This window comes from Homalodisca vitripennis, chromosome 8, assembly GCF_021130785.1.
Source record: "Homalodisca vitripennis isolate AUS2020 chromosome 8, UT_GWSS_2.1, whole genome shotgun sequence".
Taxonomy (NCBI): Eukaryota; Metazoa; Arthropoda; class Insecta; order Hemiptera; family Cicadellidae; genus Homalodisca; species Homalodisca vitripennis.
The window spans coordinates 59,673,893-59,686,524 of record NC_060214.1 but is presented as its reverse complement, the minus strand read 5'-3'; the positions used below and the strand labels follow the sequence as shown (position 1 = coordinate 59,686,524).

The 12,632-nt window shown below is 29.1% G+C and overlaps 1 protein-coding gene across 2 annotated transcripts in view; it reads left to right on the top strand.

The window, feature by feature from the left end:
* Positions 1-6,154: 6,154 nt before the first annotated feature.
* LOC124367625 (somatostatin receptor type 2-like) overlaps positions 6,155-12,632 on the top strand; it is a 186,597-nt gene continuing 180,119 nt past the window's right edge. The window contains exon 1 of one of the 2 annotated variants that reach the window (XM_046824598.1): positions 6,155-6,217. The gene's annotated coding sequence lies outside the window, so the exon portion shown is untranslated. The remainder of the gene's footprint in view (positions 6,218-12,632) is intronic. The other variant, XM_046824597.1, reaches the window with a different exon arrangement.

Here is a 12,632-nt window from a genome sequence, read left to right as displayed (position 1 = left end):
ATTATTGCTAATTATTAATGGTTTTGCGAGTGACATAATTTGAATAATAAAGTAAAATAGAATGTTTTATCTTTTCTTTATTTTATCTAAAAGAAGAAAACTATGTTTAATGTATTATTTTTAATTCGGAAGCCACTGTGATTCATCATTATTTAATTCAAAAACTTAATTTACTTATTAAAGTAACAGTATACTCATAACTTTTATGAGGGTTACATCCCACTCAAATAAAAAAGAAAACTATGGGGTTATAAAAGAAAGTTATTAGGTACAACTTACTGCCTCCTCCTACGAAATTATTTTTATTTTGGATCACTTCTATCGCTTATTATTTAAATGGTTAGATTGGGCACAGTACCCCCCGATGTAAGCTTACTATAGTTTCCTATACAGTAGATCTATTTTACTCCGAATGGAATAAGATTTTTCTGTGTATATTTCCTTGTCTATGAGACCTATATTAATATATAGGCATAAAAAACTGTACTGAAATACATTTTGAGAAAATAAGTATATTTTTATAACATATTTAGTACGTGTTAAACATACAAACTAAGTAAGACTTTGTTTAAGCAAAATGGGGACGATTAGTGAAAGACAAATTATTCGAAAGAAGGCCATACGACTTTTGCAAATATAGGACATTTGGTGTTTGAGGCTACGAACTTAGTGGTTTTTTTAAGGACTGAAAAAGGTTCAGCAAATTTCTATACATACTAAGTTATGATGGAAACATGCTAAGAAGAAAAATGTCGAATGATAATAATGACGGCACTAATCAGGTGGCCGATGCAAGTGCCTTTGCAAGGGTTTCTTAAATTTGTATTAGCAGGCAAACGCGAAATTACTATTTTTTTAAAGTTTAGTGTTTTTTTCCAATATTGAAATTTACTTTAGGATTATTCTTTCGGAACATTTAAAGTCTATATATTATGTCACCAATAAAAACGTATGTACCCAAATTGAATGTAAAAAAATCTTCATTTCAAAAATTTATTTATTTTATATAACTTTCATGTTATGTAATAAATAAGCGAGCGGATATTAACAAATGTCGCGTTTTGTAATTTATAATTTGCGTTTGAAAAGACTCTTTCAAATATGGAGTGTTATATATAACTATAAACTAAAAATATATTTATGTAGTTTGTAAGTAATGGTCAGATATGTTCAATTTATTGCTTATAATCATGTTCTGCTGAAATAAACAGCAAAATTATTTCAAATAATAAATTTTTTATAAAAATTATTTTATTCAATTAACTCACGATGGGGTTTTGATTTGGATTATATTGTTAATTCCAATAATTTCCAAGAATGAACACTAAAAAAGGTTTTTGGATGGTAAAATTATTGAAATTTTCCTATTTAAATGAAAAATATACATTATCGCATACTAGTACATGTAAAAAAATCAAATTCATTATATTCACATTTTCAGCTAACGCAATGTTCTAAGAAGTATATATTAGTACGTAAACGAGTAAATATTATGAATTAGGTATATTAAACCAGGCTCAACAACATTTAAAACTAAGTCTTATACATAGAATACATACACCTTTTTTAACTGGACAAAGTATGTCCTGAATTAGTGATGACAACTTGTGAAACTAGGCTAAGGTAACTAATTTTAGAACGAGGCTGCATTAAACAAGAAAAATAAAAATGTACAGAATAATGTATATTCTTAAATACATACATTTTAATTTGGCTGTACATTTTAATTTGATGAACTAACATCTAAGGCATTTGATGAGATTCCTTATTTATATAACTGACCTGTTATTGTGGTCCGTTTTAACGTTTAAAATACGTGGTATGCGAGTTGCTTTAAACTATTAAAACAGGAAAAAAATTTCATTACTTGTATTAACATATCGACTTGTCTAAAAATGTCTTGGCTTGACTCCTAAGACAGTCTGTTGACTTATATGTTAACTCCTATATTTCCACGACTTGACAACAGAAAACAGGAATATTGCCACTGGCATTTTTAACTTTTTTTAACGATTACTGTCTAGTACTTGAAATATGTTATACTTTATAAGAGCACTTATGTTAAAACCATACTAGTTTGATACTTATTCATGATATATTCTGCAGTTTTTTTTTTCCCGGAGACCTGGCGATAAAATTGTTTGTGAACGCGTCAGTCGCAGTCAATGCTGCAATGTGCGAAGTAAACTTGCATTAAGCACCTAAATCTGTATACAAAAATCAAAATATTTCTATTATATTTTATATATGTTATGAAATATGTATATACCTAATTATAAAACCATATTATAGGTATTATTATAGATATTAGATCCATAATGAGTCCAATTTAGACTTTTAACCTGCAGGTTGGTAATACAGTTTTTCATAACAACTTTTCCATTTAATTTTAAAAATCTGTAATGTTCTCCAAGCTTGTTATCCAGACCTAGGCCTGGTTTCCGCTAAAACAACATAAAAACTTCATATTATCTTTAAAGTGTAGAATATCTAAAGTCATCCTCGTTTTTTCTGTATTCATGAAAATTGTATCGACAAATTTTGGTTTTTTAAGTATAAAGTATATTAAAATCCATAAACAGAGAGCATAATTTTGAAGGAGGGTGTATTGCCTCTTTTTAAATTATTTACTTTGGAATCATAAAATGAAATAAACATAAAACATTAAGAATGATATTTTAAATCAGCTAAAGGACACAAATACGATCGGGGCATAATTGAAGCGAATTTTTTTTTACATGAAAGGGATGTCCTCGATACCACGATAAGTGTAATGATAACAACATATACACTAAGAAACATATAGGCACACGTTAAAATGTGTAACTGAAGTACTTTGCAAGGTGAATGGCACATTAGCAGAGTGGGGCACGCAGCCCTAGCATGACCTACGGCGGTTAGCACCGAGTTGGCTGTTATCGGCGCTGGTAACATCACAATAGCAGTCGTTTGGGCTGTAGCACTGAGGTTTTCAGTCAAGTTCGTATCAAACCGGATCTTTTAAAATGGCAGTTTTATTACACTGAGAGTATTCACCATTGTTCGCTCTGCAACCTCTGACTGCGATGAGTATGGACGACTATCGAGAATGGAAGAGTAGAATTGTTTGATAAAGCCTACTAGGTACAACGTAAAAATAATTTTTTATACTTTTTCATGATAAAAGTGAACAATATTCCTTGATGTGTATGATTACTACTTACGTTTGTTAATGCTTTATATAAAATCCTATATTCAATCGAAAGCAATATGAAATTGCACTATATAGCTGACCGTTGTGGTGGTGAAATTCACATCAAAGTACTAAGTATAACTTTAATTATAGTAAGTAGTTCAGAGTTTAAAGTAAAGCTATAATTTATTGGTCATTTAACGCATACTCTTTGCAGAGCTGAGAAGATTGCACCTTGAAAATCAGTCGTAATTGGGACAAAGCATCGGTTCATTTGACGTTGTTTTCATCTAATTAATTTGAAACGAAGTCTATTATGTAATGTATCTTGAACATATTTGGTTTATTTTCATGGGAAATGGCTATTATCGAACAATGTGTGAAAAAATTAACTGTTAGCATGCGTTTACGTGAGAATATAACTGTTCGAATGGTTTTAAAAACGAAGTATTCAACAAATATTATCGAAAGTGTTTATGCTTCGCCAATTAAATACAAATCAATAAAAATATTACATATATATATATATATATATATATATATATATATATATAATTAATTATATTGTTATACGCTTAAATTAAACTGTGTAATGTTTAATGTAAGTGTTTGTGGTTTAAAACTATTGAGTGATCTAATAATATGGTGGCTGTAAATAATAGCATTTATATTTATTCGTTCTTTAATTGATATAATAATAATATCCAACACCAACCTCTATGATGGTACATGGCACTCAATGGGGTTTAGCTAAACAATAGTGAACATTTTTTACATTGGTGTTATAGGTAACAATAATGGTAACCAGAAAATCGTAAGATAAATATTTTTTAAACAAAATGAATACAGTGTTTTTACACGTTATATACTAATACATTTAATTTTAGAGTTGCAATTATCGGTTCTAAGCGAAGTCTGTTATACAACACATGTATGCCGTACTTCTTTATTATTGCTCAATATGGTGGTAATAATAGATTTGGAATGCGTACTTGGAACATATGATCCATGTTGTGAGAGCAGAGAGTAACGTGGATCTTGCAACGTTAATTGCCTTGTTTCACAACAAGACTGATTCTTGGATGATGCTTTACAGACCCGTGGACCGAAGCCATCTTGAGTATACCATCCTTGTCAGTAATAAAGGGGCTTTTCTCCTAATTTTAGAGTGATGGAACCAGAAAATAAAATATATTAAGGTTAAGGTTAAGGGATTGGTTAAGGTTGTGGCATAGGAACCCTCTCAGGAAGAGAATGCCCCATAAAGAGTGATAGAGTCACTGTTTTAGTAACCTCGAAAGAAGGGATAGCCATTTGTTTTACAGCCTCTCTAGTAAAAGTGGGTAGTGGAAAACTCTGTTATGTTTACGATCTCTATTGTTTATTATATTTAGCAATACCCTTTAAAACTAATGAAATTATACCTATTACATAAGTTATCCTAAGTAGAAAAAAGACCTATCATTTAATCCGTTCATACCAAAAATTTGACGTTTGCGGTTATTAAAGTTGCTCCTGACTTGCTGCTGTACTCAATGAGATTCGATTGACATATTATAAACCCACCAGACATAAATTCCCTTGAGATTAAATAAGTAACACAACGGTTGTAGTGGGTTTAAATTTGTTAGTTGCTTGAGTTCTTGTTTTTGAGAGGTTCACTAGTCAGTGAAGGACTGGCGAGGTATTCAATTAATTGATAGGTTCACTAAAGTATTCATCTTCCAAGGATAATAGGTTGAGATTCTCCCTCGATCTAAAATCTTTTATTTTGATCAAATTTGATGCTAAATTTAGCTAGGATCTATTCATTATGCGATTAAACTGGTTATTCATTCAGGTCCACATAAACAATCGTTGAGCGCAGACTAAGAGTGTCTGGTGCCAACTGTTTGCCCAGTGACGTCATTCCCAGCTGATCCGACAACCAATCAACAGATGATTTATTTGACTTACTGTCAGCTGTGTGTTGTTTGTTTTGTGAGTCATAATCTGCTAGGCATTGTTCTACAATGCTTAATACTGCAAAAATTATACATAGTTCTTTATAAGCTTACCTTAAAAGCTTTTTATTCTTATAATATCGTAAATTAGCTGAACTTATATAGTTCTGACTGACTATTCAGGAATGTAATGTTATTGCTTATTCGTTTATACTTCTCAAACGTTTCCTAATTAGACACATTAATCGAAGTATTATAGACTCATTTTAGACGCAGCGTCTCAATATTAACATTCCAAATTACTTTTCACATTAAAAAATATTATACTATCTTCTGAAGGTCATTATAAAACATTTAATAGCGCTTTTATTCCACAAAAAAGCTTAAACGTGTCAACAGATTTTTACTTTGTTTTTTTTTTTATTTCTTAAGCAGACCTTCCCCAAGATTATACGTTATTTTTTATGTTGAACTCAATAACTAATTTTTAATATGATTATGTCACGAAAGCAATTAGTGGAGATTGAATGAAATTTCGGACAATAAATATATTCTTATACCTGTAAATAAATGCATTCTATGATTTGTAATTCTTTGTAAGACTTATAAACAATGTTTAAATGAAATTCTTCTATTATTTGTTCCACGGTATACTATCCAAATAATAATAAATTTAGGTTCCGCTGTGTTACATACTGATTTTTTACGATAAAATAAATAGTTTTAACTTTTTTACCTGCATTTTTCCGGATCACATGTACACTAATTTAACGTATTAGCATAATTAAACCACAAAAAATTATGTTCATGAATATTTTCATGTGATTGTGTGAAACATCTATGTGATACATATTTTATGATTATGCCCTGTAAGGTTAATGTGATATATAAATAATAAAACATGATGACACTGCAATAGAGCAGGCAATGGTAAAGCTTTGTACCGCTGCCGGGCGGCAGTCGAGGTGTGAGTGGCAGGTGTCAAGGCGTCACGACGCCTGCGCCGCCTCTCCGCCCCCTCCACGCGGGGGCAGCGTCTCAGTCTCAGTGGCTCCGCGCCTGTAGAACAGTGCTGACGTCCGCCCTCACGCCTCCGGACACCGTAAGTAGACATCGACTCTTGTCACAAACTTAAACACTAGAGAGTGCTTCATGAATTATCACTGTATTTGTTGACAATTCAATGACTCATTTCCTTTACCGTTCCAAGATTTATAACATTTACGATATATTCTGAGTAAGGTTAATGCCACTAAAACGATAAGACGCATAATGCCTGTGTTTATCATCAATAAACTAGACGCTTCATTATTAACAATGCAAATAAAACGTTGATAACATTGTGTTTATTACAATGTACTTGACATGGTTTGAAAAGCTATAACCCAGTATTTATATTTCTAAATAAACCTAAAATACATGTTTAACTTCATACTTTAAGTAAGTCAAAACGTAAACTAGAATAGTTTGTCAACATGATATTGAAATAGTATTTAACGTTCAAGATTTTCCATCCTAGTTTATGAAATTATAATTATAGGCTCAATGGAAAATATAGTATTTTTTGGTAGTCAGAACCTACAAACCAATGATTATATATAATGTTTTAATATTCAACCGTATATCGGATTGTCATACTCAAATATTTTTTCAAAATAGCAGTTTTGTACGTTATTATATTATAGTAAAATCCTAGTAGATTTAGTCGTTGTTTATCAATATATTCCATGTCTTGGCACTATAGTAATCGATATAACGATAAATCAAGACGTAATAAGCTCTCCAGATTAGACTAGCCTTAGGCGTGCGTTGAAAATGTCAAACTGCTCGGATAACGAAGTCGAGTTTAAAATTATAATAGTATGCATATTTTATGATTAATTTAAATTGAACCGTGTTATGTCGAAACTTTCTTCAGGCATTATAAATATGATGTACCTGAGAAATTTATTTTTATTTTAAAATGTAGTATAGGCTGAGAGTTGGATAATAATATGTTTCCTTTGCCATATAAAATGCAATAATATTTTAGATCGTAGCTGACTAAAAATAAAATTAATAAAAAATATAGTTAAAGTAATTTTCTTCAAAAAATTGAAAATAAGATTTATTTAGAAATACATCACAGAGCGCGGATACAATTTAGAATAACATTTAAGAGCAAGAAAAACTTAAAACCTATTTACTGATTAAACTATTAATAATGTTTTACGTTTTATTACATAAGGAATGTCTTATCGAAACGACTGCAATTAGTATTCGTACAGTTATATCTAACCTTAAACATAACAATAATATTGTACGATTATTTAACATCCTCAGTTATTCAATCTTTCAAATAGAAATGTATAAAGCTATAATTCTAAAGTTTATACTTGTTATTATTAGTACCATGAAAATAATATTGATAACTGAGGATTTAATTGGATCCGTGTATTTCATGTACCGGTCAAGAAACATCACAAGTCACAAACGAAAAACTGAGTCTAATATAAATGCATTGTCATAAATATACTGAAATTCTAAGAGATAACACATTCAAGATACGTGATACGTGTAGATATACGTAAATAAATTTAAATATTGACCGCAGTCGTAAGATTTGACCAGCTCTTACTCTTTTGGAGTTAGTAGTTAATATTGAATTATTTTTAGAACAATTTTGTAAATTCCAACAACAACAATACGTACAACAACAACTCCAACAATTCCAACAATTTTCTATACGTACAATTCTGCTATAAAATAATACAAATAATACAATAGTATTGCAGGCGCAAATGATACTATCATTTATTTTTATTACGTTTGAAGCCAATTAAATTAATAATGACTATTACTTGCTATAGCAATAGCGTAGCTATTTTTCCATTTAAAATTATTCTCTTAATTAATAATATGGATATTTTAAATGTTGAAATGTTAAAAAATGATTTCTAATGCTAATTATAAGTAATTACCATTTTTTTAAAGAACTACACACTTTAAAATAATTCATAAAACGTATAAATAAACTGATCATTAATTGATTTCTAATGTGGTTTTGCAATTTATATCCTCCTAAAAAGGATAATAGTACTTTTATGGTAACATGCTTAGAAACGGGTATCTGATGCTTACGCTAGGAATTACATAAAAATTAAATACTAAAGTTTAATTTTCCTTTGAAAGCATAAACTACTTTGATATTATATAAACCTTAAATTATAATATAATGTAATGAAATATAGCAGCAAAAGTATATTGTGAATGCTCTTTTTAAAAATGGTTTACAAGTGCCAAGTAATTAGATTCTCTTTGACTTTAGCGTTGACAGTAAAACACGGGTATTATTGTCTTCTTTGAAACATCGGAAAGGTTTTTTTACTTCGGAAAATTAAATGAACAGGGTTCAAAGTGAATAGTGTCGGGAAATTCCAATATCCTCTTCCTTTTGATGTCTGTTTTATTTCAGTCGTTTCTCAAATTGTATTGTAAAAATACGTGTACACGATGTTGTACATTTTTCATAAACCATGTATCATTTTAACGTAGCATATATATATATATATATATATATATATATATATATATATATATATATGCTATATATATATATATATATATATATATATATATATATATAATACGGTCTCTATGTATACGTCCTATATCACTCTACACTAAGTATAAGTTATTAAACAAATGTTTAGGCTTTTAAACTTAATCGGGAATTATTTTGGAAAAAGTGTTTTTTGTTTTGTATTAGTATCTATCTATGTAATATCACTTTAGTATTAAATATATCTATTCATTCCTTTCTTTATGCATGTATATCGATTAAATCTTATAGCATTTGAGATTTGTTAAAAGTCACAGAAAGGATGAATTTAAATATTTCTAACTATGCATTTCAATAGTTAAAAAATCGTCAGTTATCTATTTTATTCCAATGATTTATAGCCTAAATGGAGATTAATTTGATCCAAAGTGTTACATAGTGTTAAAAATATATAGCTGGAATTGTTGTATTTCTTAATAAATGATTTCTTTCCTCTTTAAAAAGTTCACCAAGCACAACAAAACGTTATTATGCAGTAAATTTTATTTCAATATGTTATTTACTGCTCGATAAATCTCCATATCTAATAACGCAGAAGTCAAAATGAAAAATCATCAATGTTCAGGTTTTACAGCCCATTCAACGGCACCTGATTTATTTATGACACCATGTCATAAGAATAGTGTATGTATTTAAACTTTACACAGTGAACGTAAATATTGGTGAAAATAGCTTTGAAAACCCATAAGATAATGTTTAGTACGAGTTGGTTTACTTTATATTACGTTAAATTTTTAAAATGTAAAATGGAAATACACGCTATACACATCATATAATTTACTCGTACTATGAAATGTATTTTTTAAGTTCTAAATGTTAGTCCAAATTTGTAATAGGAATCGCTATAACTGCCTGATTTGTTTTATTTACGCCTAATTGTACAATACTAATTATAATTTGAAAGCACATATATATATATATATATTACTATACAAATAATACAGAAACTTGAAAACATTTCCCTGTAACTAGGTCCCGGTCATTTTAACATAGATTTCTTATTAATTATTGACATTCTGAGGCAAAATGTATTATTTCCACTATACTTTACACTCTCAGTACCCTATCAATAATAAATGCAGTACGTAGTTTAAAACTGCTATACTTAAATACAGAAGGCCCTAAAGAAATTGTATTGGACTGTAGAGAAGAATTCTTGGTCAATTTTTTCCACCCATAAGTGGGAAGTACCGGTAACAAGTCATATAATGTTAGGGCGCAGATGAGCACCTTTATGTTTTAAAAGTATAAAGAACTTCTTGCCTGTAATGTTACATAATTATGACTTTTATCAATAAGGATACTGTATTTACATACTGTATTTGATTATATATATTATATATTGGACTGTAGAGAAGAATTCTTGGTCAATTTTTTCCACCCATAAGTAGGAAGTACCGGTAACAAGTCATATAATGTTAGGGCGCAGATGAGCACCTTTATGTTTTAATAGTATAAAGAACTTCTTGCCTGTAATGTTACATAATTATGACTTTTATCAATAAGGATACTGTATTTACATACTGTATTTGATTATATATATTATATATTGGACTGTAGAGAAGAATTCTTGGTCAATTTTTTCCACCCATAAGTAGGAAGTACCGGTAACAAGTCATATAATGTTAGGGCGCAGATGAGCACCTTTATGTTTTAATAGTATAAAGAACTTCTTGCCTGTAATGTTACATAATTATGACTTTTATCAATAAGGATACTGTATTTATATACTGTATTTTATTATATATATATATATATATTATATATATATATATATATATATATATATATTCAGGAAAAGGCAGTGGGCACAAACACTGAGTACGGGTATGTGTTCATATTTACCATAACTTTTCGTTTAGGGTCAGTCTATCCATATGTATTTTTTATTCGAAAAACTACGTTCAAAATGATTAATGCAAATAACTTGAAGCTTAGCGTTTGTTTTAAGCAGATTAAAGGTACAATAATTGTAATTTTATTAATCAATCATTTTCCTATTTGAAATTACCGATTAAGGGATTTTCTAAATTTATACAATTAAAACTTATATTTACATAAAATTTGCAGTCTCTTTTAACTGTAAAAATCTATAAATAAATTTTAATGAAATTGGGAATTGTTTTACTTTAGTTATAAACTGCTGGTACTGATACAAAATAAATATCTAAGAAACAGAATTTATAGTAAATAGTGCGTAAACCTTTACAACACCCATAAGTACTTCTGTATTATTTTACGCAAATTTGATACTGTTGGACTTTTCATAGGATACCCAATAAGTTCACTATAACTTATTTATATAACTATCGGTTTTAGTGATACTATTTTTAAAATTTTAATTACTACGACTTGTAAGCAGAAAATTATAGTATTGATGATAATTTTCTTGATAATAACATGCAAAGTTATTCGTATTAAACATGATTGAAATGTATTTTTTAAATTAAAACATGTATGAACAGAGAGTCTAAATATTTCCTGAAGCTATGTCAAAATACGTGAAGAACTATGTACTTTAATTTTTTATCCGAGGAATAAAATCTTGTATCAGTCAGTCAATTTTGTATTTTGTACACACGTGTTTGATAGATACATTAATACATTCATTTCCAACCTAGCAATACCTTGTATGTTCCTGGAATGTAAAAGGCACCTGCTTGCTTCATTTGGTATTAGTGGGAAAATATTTCTAATTTTAAACATGCCCATCAATATTTAAAAGTTTAGTGTAATAAATTTTGTGAGTTTAAACAGTTTCCTTTCGTTATATAAATAGAGAAATAAGAACATACGTACTACACTCCTTAAATCTTACATTCTTCTCTGAATTCAAAAAGGAATAGATTATAAGCTCTATACCATAAAATAAAAAATAAGGAGATGACGCAAGAGAATTTATAATACTAATTTTGAATGGTATCACAATTGAACTGTGTACATTGCAAAATTCAGCAGTTATATCGATTTTCAATATTTAATACAGGCATTCACAATAAATACTGTCAAAATTATATATAAAAATGCAGATTTTCCTGAACCTAACTTGTGCTCATTTTAGAGAAAACATTTGATATGTTTAAAGTATGGAGCTAAAATAATGTACCACGATAAAGAATTTACTTTTTGTATTTATTCAATGAAATTTATTTCCTTCTGGTACGATTAGATTATAATACTGTCTGCATTGTGCTAAAACATCAAAGAAAATTCAAAAGCAATTATAAATTCATGACATTGTATTGTTACTGAAGTAAGTTACGTTGTCTGTACCAACAAAATACAGGGACTAATAGTTATTTTCATTGCATAGAATAATGTTTTGGGTAGGACCATTACAAGTATTTTTTAGCTGTAGCAATATTATTTTATTTTGTTCTCAAATAGGCTCTTATAACTTTAACTTTAAACTTAACTTGATAAATAAAATTATGTTAACTCTGAGTTAGGCTAATAAATTGGTCACATTCTGTATACTTTAAAGGACACATTTCCTAATACACGCACCAGTTGTTATTTATTAAATGATATGAGTGCACCACTCCACATGTCACATAACAGGCTTATGCATTACGAGTGCATGCAAAATTTCAAATGTTTTGCTATTTTTTTATACCATATATGTTACCATGAAACATGCTAAAAATTTGTGCTTGTTAACAAATGTATTGACTCTGCGGTATTCTTGTTACCATAATGGTTACCTATAGTACCAATGCAAAAATGCCTGCTAACGCTCAGCCAAGTCCCATTGTGAGCACCATCATGAAACTAGATGTTGGTTACATAGAAATGAAGCTTTATTTAAAATTCACAAGTCTACATGCATTTCATTCCCCAGATATTCCGCAGGAGTGGGACATATCGAATTTTAGGCTTCGAAAACGCCCTGGTAGGTTTTTAAACTAGATTTTGA